Source organism: Phascolarctos cinereus, unplaced genomic scaffold, assembly GCF_003287225.1.
Source record: "Phascolarctos cinereus isolate Bilbo 61053 unplaced genomic scaffold, phaCin_HiC Scaffold_4;HRSCAF=312, whole genome shotgun sequence".
Classification (NCBI taxonomy): domain Eukaryota; kingdom Metazoa; phylum Chordata; class Mammalia; order Diprotodontia; family Phascolarctidae; genus Phascolarctos; species Phascolarctos cinereus.
The window spans coordinates 18,114,566-18,122,051 of NW_027555847.1; the positions used below are offsets into that span (position 1 = coordinate 18,114,566).

Sequence of the window (7,486 nt, forward strand, 5' to 3'; positions counted from 1 at the left end):
CTCAACCTCTCTTATTTGATTTTTAAAGTCTTTTTTTAAGCTCTTTCAGGAACTCTTTTTTGGCTTGTGACCATTTTACATTTTTCTTTAAAGTACAAGTACCTGTTTTGAACCCAGATCTTCTATATCACCATAGTAGCTAGCTATGGTCAGTTTCTTTCACTTTTGCTCACTCATTTTTAGAAGTTTATCTCTTAGTTATTAACTTTATGTTCGAGTCAGGTTCTAGTCCTGAAGCATGGAGGTTAATGTTTCAGGCTTCAGGTTTCTGGTGCTGTTATTTTCTGACATATCTGAGAGCCTGACCTCAGGTATTCCTCTCTGCCACTGAACCATGACCAGGGCCCCCAGCAATGCTGTTACCACAAATGCCCCTACTCCCTATGGTCCCTCCTGTGGCTATAAACTTCAGCTCACTCCTCTGCCCTGGAACCAAAATCAGGGACTCTGCTCTCCTGTCAGTGACCACAGTGGGCAGGACCCCTGCATCCCTTCTGCAGCTGTGCTCCTTGCCTGCAGCCACGACCTGGACCTTTTCTGATCAGCATACCTGAGCCCTGCATCCAGCAACAGCTTGTACTGCAATCTGCCCCTGATCAGCCACCTGACCCCTACAAGGTCCATGGGGTGAAAGTTTCTGAAGCTGAAGCTGTCCCCTACACAGCTGCCTCCATGGTTTGTTGTTAGTTGATTTGGCATTATCTCCCTGGAGGTATTTGCACTTTAATAGGGACAGACCACCACACCTGGAGGTAAGATCGTTCCTCAGTCTTCCCAAGTTGTCTGGGGCTGAACATCTGTTTTACCCTAACTTTTAATGATCTCTGCTGCTCAAAGTTCACTACGAGGTATTATTTTATATTGTTTGTGGGAGAATTTTTTTAAAAAGTAATTTCCAGCCTTGTTCCTCCATTTTCCCAGAATCCTCCCTCCCAATTAATTTTTAAAGCCCTATACTACCTATCTCCAACTTATATTCTCTCACCTCATTGGACATGACTCCCCATCTTGAACTTTGCCGTGTAAACCGGCCTTCTCTCTGTTCCTCACAAACAACCTTACCCCTCTTGTGTCCCTGAATCTGCACTGGACATTCCCATGTCTAGAATGCAATCTCTCCTCACCTCTGTCTCACTCATCCCTTCTTTTCCTTCAAGACTCAACCCAAGCACCATTTCCATATGAAACTTTCCTTTCCTGAGTCCATGACTGCTAACGGAGTCCTTTGTGTCTGACTTTCTTGTATTTTTTCTCTTTATGCCTTTATCTACATCCTAGGAATGGATGGAGAGCCAGGCTCAAAGCCTGTATGCCCCAGTATCAAGTTGCCCCATGCCCTTCACCTGTGCTCTGAGCATTTCTCTGGGATGATAAACAGCCGAGAAGGTGCCCAAATGCAGCACCCCTAGAGAAAGGTTCCTCACTGGGGGGGGGTACCCCGTATCAGTGAAATCACAGGTGGACTTCAGAATGTGCCTATTCCCTTTTCACTTAGTTTTTTTACATATATGTATGTATAGATGCATATAGATAAATGCAAACACACAGAGGTGTATACATATACACACGCATATATATATATATATATATACTCAGCTATATACATACATACATACCTATGTCTCTCTGTGTGTATATACATGTATGTCTATGTACATATATACACACACATATGCGTATCCTCAGACCTAGCACAGGGCAGTTTCCATTAATGCTTACCTAATTTACTTGATAAGCAAATGAAAACCAAACTTGTGTCAGAATCTATAGAGTTAACAATACATCCCTTCTCTGCTGGTCTGTATAATAAGCCACTTGAACAGTCTATGGCGCAAGGTGTCTGCAGATCATTTCTGGGCTCTCATTGGCTGGATTTTCTAAAAACTTGCTCCAACGTTCCCTAGCAACACTCTTCCTCCAAGTCGGGAGGAGCAGAGAATGTGGGGGTGGGGTGGGGAATCATGGAGCTTCATTGTCTCTTAAAAGTGCTTAGACTTTCTAGCCCAACTATCACAGCACAGATTTTTTTTAAAATGGCTCTCATAGATACTGCTCTTTTGTACTATAATTCAGCCATCTTCTCTCCTCGCAGGCACAAGCCTGGCCTTTCAGAGCCCCCTTTCACGAGCTCACCCTCATGTCCCTTCCACCCAGTCCACCATTTAGATATAAAATTCCACATATCATTCATCCTTCTACACACAATCTCATGTACATACCTAAGATTTATAAGGTCAGGGAATAGATGGGGGGGAAACAACCTGGTCTTACTACTGAAAGATCTTGCCCCACATGTGAAAGGGACTTGACGAGAGGTCTTAACCTATGTCCTATGGATAGATTTCAAGGGAGGGTCTATAAAATTAGATGGGGAAAAAAATTACTTCTTTACTTTCTCTAATCTCAAACTGAAAGGTATACATATCGGTTTCAAATGGTGCCCTTCTCTGGTGTGAAATAGAGAGGGAGGGAGAGAAACAATTTAGTACTTAAAATGAAAAAAAAAACATTAAAATTTCTTTAAAAAGAAAAAAAAATTGACAAGTAAGTGTAGGATAGCCTCCCATGGGGAGACAGTTAAGACAGACCACCCCCCAAGCAGACCATTGAAGTAGTTAAGGTATGAGCTGATGAGGGCTGGCACCTAGGAGTTTGCAAAGGTGGGGTGCGATAGAGTAGGGAAAAGGTCTCACAAAAGTATAATGCAGAACTGTTGGTGGGAGATAAAATAGAGAGGAGTGAGAGAGAGGGAGGAATCCAGGAGGACACTAGCTGGTGAGCCCCAGGGACACTGAAGTCGGGGGCCTAAGTGATCAGGAGGAGGAGGGTGGTGCCCTGGACAGTAATAGGGAAGATGGCAGCAGGGAGGGTCTGGAGGTACAGATGAGATGTCTTTCTTGGTAAGGCTGTTGTCACTGTCCTGCTCTGCATCATGTTACTGAGGTCTTCTCATGTCCTCTGAAGTTGTCCATTTTGTCATTCATTAGGGCATCAGAATATGGTGTCCCTTTCATACACTATGAGCTGTTCAGCCATTTCCCAGTAGGCTTTATCTCTCTTTCTCTCTGTTTCTCTCTCTCTGTCTCTCTGTCTCTGTCTCTGTGTATGTGTGCATCTCTCTCTCTTCCATCTCTTATCCTTCTAATTTCTCTTTCTCTATTATTTCTCTCTTTTTTCTCTCTTTCTCCTCTACCTTTCTCACTGTGTTCTCTATTTCTCTCTAACTCTGCCTCTTCCTTCACTCTCTCTGACCTCACCAGCTTCTTGCGTTTAATGATCAACCCTCTGCACATGACACATCTACATGTCCAGCCTCAGCCTCTCCTGAGCTTCAGGCCCACCTCACCAACTGCCTGTTTAGATATTTCAAATCACAATGTACTAGAGATATCACAAAATCAATAAGATGACATTCAGTAGGGACAAATGTTAAATCTTCTACTTGGGTACAAAAAAAGTCAGCTTTACAAGTATAAGTTGAAGGAGGCATGGATCAACAGGTTTTCTGAAAAGATCTGGAGATTTGAGTGCACTGTGAGCCCCAAATGGGTGAACAGTGTGGTGCAGTAGCCAATATTCAATCTCCTGCTGCATTAACAGGGGCACAGATTCCATGACTAGGGAGGTGGGGGATGGTCCCAATTTTCTCTGCCCTTCATATAGCTCATCTTGAGGATTATGTTGAGCTGTGGGCATTATGGTTGACTGAGGACATTGAAAAGCCAGACAGTATCCAGAGAAGAATAGCCAGGAGGGTGAAAGATCATCAGTTCATGACACATGTGGATTAATTGAAGGAGCTTGGGATGTTTAGCCTGGAGTAAGGAAGCATAGGGGAGACATGAAAGCCATCATCAAGTGTAGGTAGAGAAGTCACAGGGGAAAAGGCCCCAGAAAACAGAACCAGGAGGATGGTGTCCTAATGGGAAAGAGGCTCAATGTCAGTCAAAACTGCCCAACTTCCTACCAATGAGAGCTGTCCAGAAAGTGCCAAAGGGGAATAGGCTGCACAGACAGGAGGGCATGGGAGGAGGCACCACCTTGGAAGGCTTCCAGCAGAGGTTGGAGGATCACTTATTACTTGTGTTATGGTGAAGATTCCTTTAGAATATGGATTGCATTTGATGGCTGCTGGATCCCTACTAACGTGAAAATTCTTTGATGCTGTGAGGTCCAAAACAGATCTCCTATATTACCTTTCCCACTAGCCCCACCTATCACCCAAATTGCCCTATTTCTGTTGAAAGCACCACCATTCTTCCTGTTTCCCAATTTCAAAATTCTCCTCAGTTCCTCATTCTCTCTCACTCCACCTGTCCGATCAGTTCCCAATCTGGCCATCCATCTCTCCACCATATCTCTCTCATCAGGCCCCTGCTATCTCCTCACACAGCCTTCACCTCAGTTCCTGCTCCAATCACCTCTCACTGAGATAATGGAAATGGCCTCCTAACGGGTGTCCTTGCTTCTAATATTTTCCCTTCCAGCCCAGCAGCTGCAGAAGGGATTTTCCTTTAGCTCAAATCTGACCTTGTCACTCTCCTACTCAAGGACATCCAGTGGCTCCCTATGGCCTCTAGGATCAAGTGCAAACTTCTCCTGTTCGTTCTGAAGGCCCAATACAACCTGGTCACAACCCATCTTCACCCACTCCTTGGATATGACTCCCTATCTTGAACCCTGTGAGACAAGCTCACCTTCTCTCTGATCCTCACAAAAACCCTCCCCCTTCCTGTCTCCCTGAATCTGTCCTGGCCATTCTCCATGTCTAGAAAGCACTCCTTCCTCAAATCAGCCTCATACATCCCTTCTTTTCCTTCAAGACTCAACCCAGGCACCATTTCCACATGAAACATTCTTTTTCTGAAACCATACCTGCTAATGGCATCCTTTCCTAATTCCCTGGTATCTAACTTTCTTGTATTTTTTCTCTTTCTGCCTTTTATCCACAGCCTAGGATGGATGGGGAGCCAGTCTCAAAGCCAGTTTGGCTCAGTGTCTAGTGTCCATGCCCCTGGGACAGTCACTTCACTTCTGTGCTCTGAGCATCTCACTGGAATGGTAAATAGCAGAGAAGGTGCCCAACTGCAGCACCCATAGAGAAAGGTTCCTCACCTGGGGGTACCCTGTATCAGTGAAATCACGGGTAGAGTTCAGAATGTGCCAATTCCTTTTTCATTTAGGTTTCTTTACATTCATGTATGTGTGTGTGTGTGTGTGTGTGCATACAGATACACAAGTATAAATATAAATACATATATCTCTATATAGAGATATATGTATATATGTGTGTGTAACACACACACACACATATATAAGTGTATATATGTATATGTGTGTGTGTGTGTGTGTGTAACACACACACACACACACACATTTTATCCCCAGGACTTGGCACTGAGCTGGGAACATAGCAGGTTCTATAAATTTTTGCTTGTTTTCCTTGAAAAGCTAAGGAAAACCAAATCTTTCTCAGAACCCAAAGAGTTAACAATACATTTCTCCTCTGCTGGTCTGTATAATGAGCCACTTGAACAGTCTCTGGCGAAGGTGTCTGCAGATTTTTCCAGGGTTCTCATTGGCTGGTGTTTCTAAAAACCTGCATCAATGTTCCTTAGCAACACTCTTCCTCCAAGTCAGGGGGGGAGCAGAGAGTGTGGGGGTGGGGTGGGGAATCATGGAGATTCATTGTCTATTCCACACCCTTCCTCTCCCCTACCCCAGCAAACACAGACAGAATCTCAAACAAGGACTGTCATAGACATGTCTCCTTTGTACTAAAGTTCTGCCATTTTCTCTCCTCACAGGTACAAGCCTGACCTTTCACAACCCTCCTTCTGGAGTACTTCCTCATGTCACATCACCCAATGCACCACTGGGGTCTAAAATTCCACATATCTTTCATCCTTCCACACACAGTCCCAAGCACATAGCAAAGATTTATAAGGTCAAGCAATAAGTGGGATGGGGGGGAACCACCCTAGTCTTGCTACTGAAAGATTTGGCCCCACATAGGCAATGGACTGGACTTGGGTGGGGGGTTTTAACCTGTGGTTCCTGTATACATTTCAAGGGGTTAATCTATAAAATTAGCTAGGAAAAAATTACATCTTTATTGTTCCTAACTTCAGACTGAAATATGACATTTCCTTCAGTTACTTAAAAGTATTCTTCTTAGGAGTCCAGAGGCTCCCCTAGATGGCCAAGGGGCCATGGCAGCAAAAAAAGTTAAGAATCCCTACTACACTGAGCCTTGATGATACAAAGTTGAAACAAGACATAGTCCCTGCCCTTGAAGTATTTCCAGTCTCATGGAGGAAGGACATAGAAAACTTGTACACGAGTAACTGTGATAAAAGTGAGGATATGTTCAGTGTAAAGAAAAGGTCCAGGTAAACTGCTATGAAAAATTTTAGGAGGAACACATGACTTTTCTGGGGTTTAAAGCAAAAAGAGGAAAGGGAACCATCATGGAGAGGGCAGAGGACACACACCAGGCAGCTAGTGTCAATAATTAAATATTAAGGGTCTTATTCTTTTGTTTTCTGTCTTTGTAATTCCTTCATCCAGCCCAGAGCTTAATACACAGTAAGCCCTTCATAAATGCTAGTTCTATGGGTCAGTCACTCGGCAGGTATTAACTAAGGGTTTAACTATGTGCCAGGCACTGCTGGGGACATAAAAAAAAGCAAATGGACAGCTCCTTTCCTCAGGGAGCTCCCAGTTTGATGGGAGAGAAAAGGAGCAAACAGCTATGTACAAAAAAGTTACAGATAGGATAGATTGGAGAGAATCTTACAGGGAAGGCACTGAGTACTTCATAAATGCTTGTTGCTTTATTGATTGCATTTAAATTGAGATTAGCACTAGTTTATCATTAAAAGCCTCTTCCCCAAAATCAATTGTAATACTTGTTTTCAGGGGTATTGACCCCTAAATCCTGCTGCATGAAAAGGAATAAAGCTCTTACTCTAATCCCCAATGGTGCCAAGGAGCGGACCCAGTTTTCTTTTTTTGCATTTATTTACTTATTCCTTTATTTATATTTTCCACATTTATTATCAGTCTCCCTGCACTTTTCCTTTCCCCTATTGCAAAATTTAAAAAGAAAAGTCCTCACAATAAATAGATAGACAGACAGACAGAGAGGTTAGATAGATCAGCAAAACAAATGCCCACATTGGCCCCTTCTAAAAATATGTCTCATTCTGCCTCTTGAGTCCATTTCCTCCTGCCAGAGAGGTGGGGATCCTGCTTCATCCTCAGTTCCTCAGATATCATGGTGTCACAATCCACTGAGCAAAGCTAGAATTCTCTCAGAGTTGTCAGTCATTGAATCAATAAACATTTTTTAGCTCCTACTATGTGCCAAGTGCTGAGGATATAAAGAAAGGCAAAAACAGTCCCTGCCTTTGAGCTCACAGCCTAATGGGGAGGGAAAACATGCAAACAATTATGTGCAAACACTATTTACATGAGCTAACTT

General features: G+C 43.5%; 1 long non-coding RNA gene across 1 annotated transcript; it reads left to right on the forward strand.

Moving 5' to 3' along the window:
• Nucleotides 1-412: 412 nt before the first annotated feature.
• Nucleotides 413-6,989, forward strand: LOC110196009 (uncharacterized). The gene is made up of 3 exons (XR_002321076.2): nt 413-752; nt 4,953-5,061; nt 5,808-6,989. It is a non-coding gene; the product is annotated as an uncharacterized LOC110196009 (long non-coding RNA).
• The last annotated feature ends 497 nt before the right edge of the window (nt 6,990-7,486 follow it).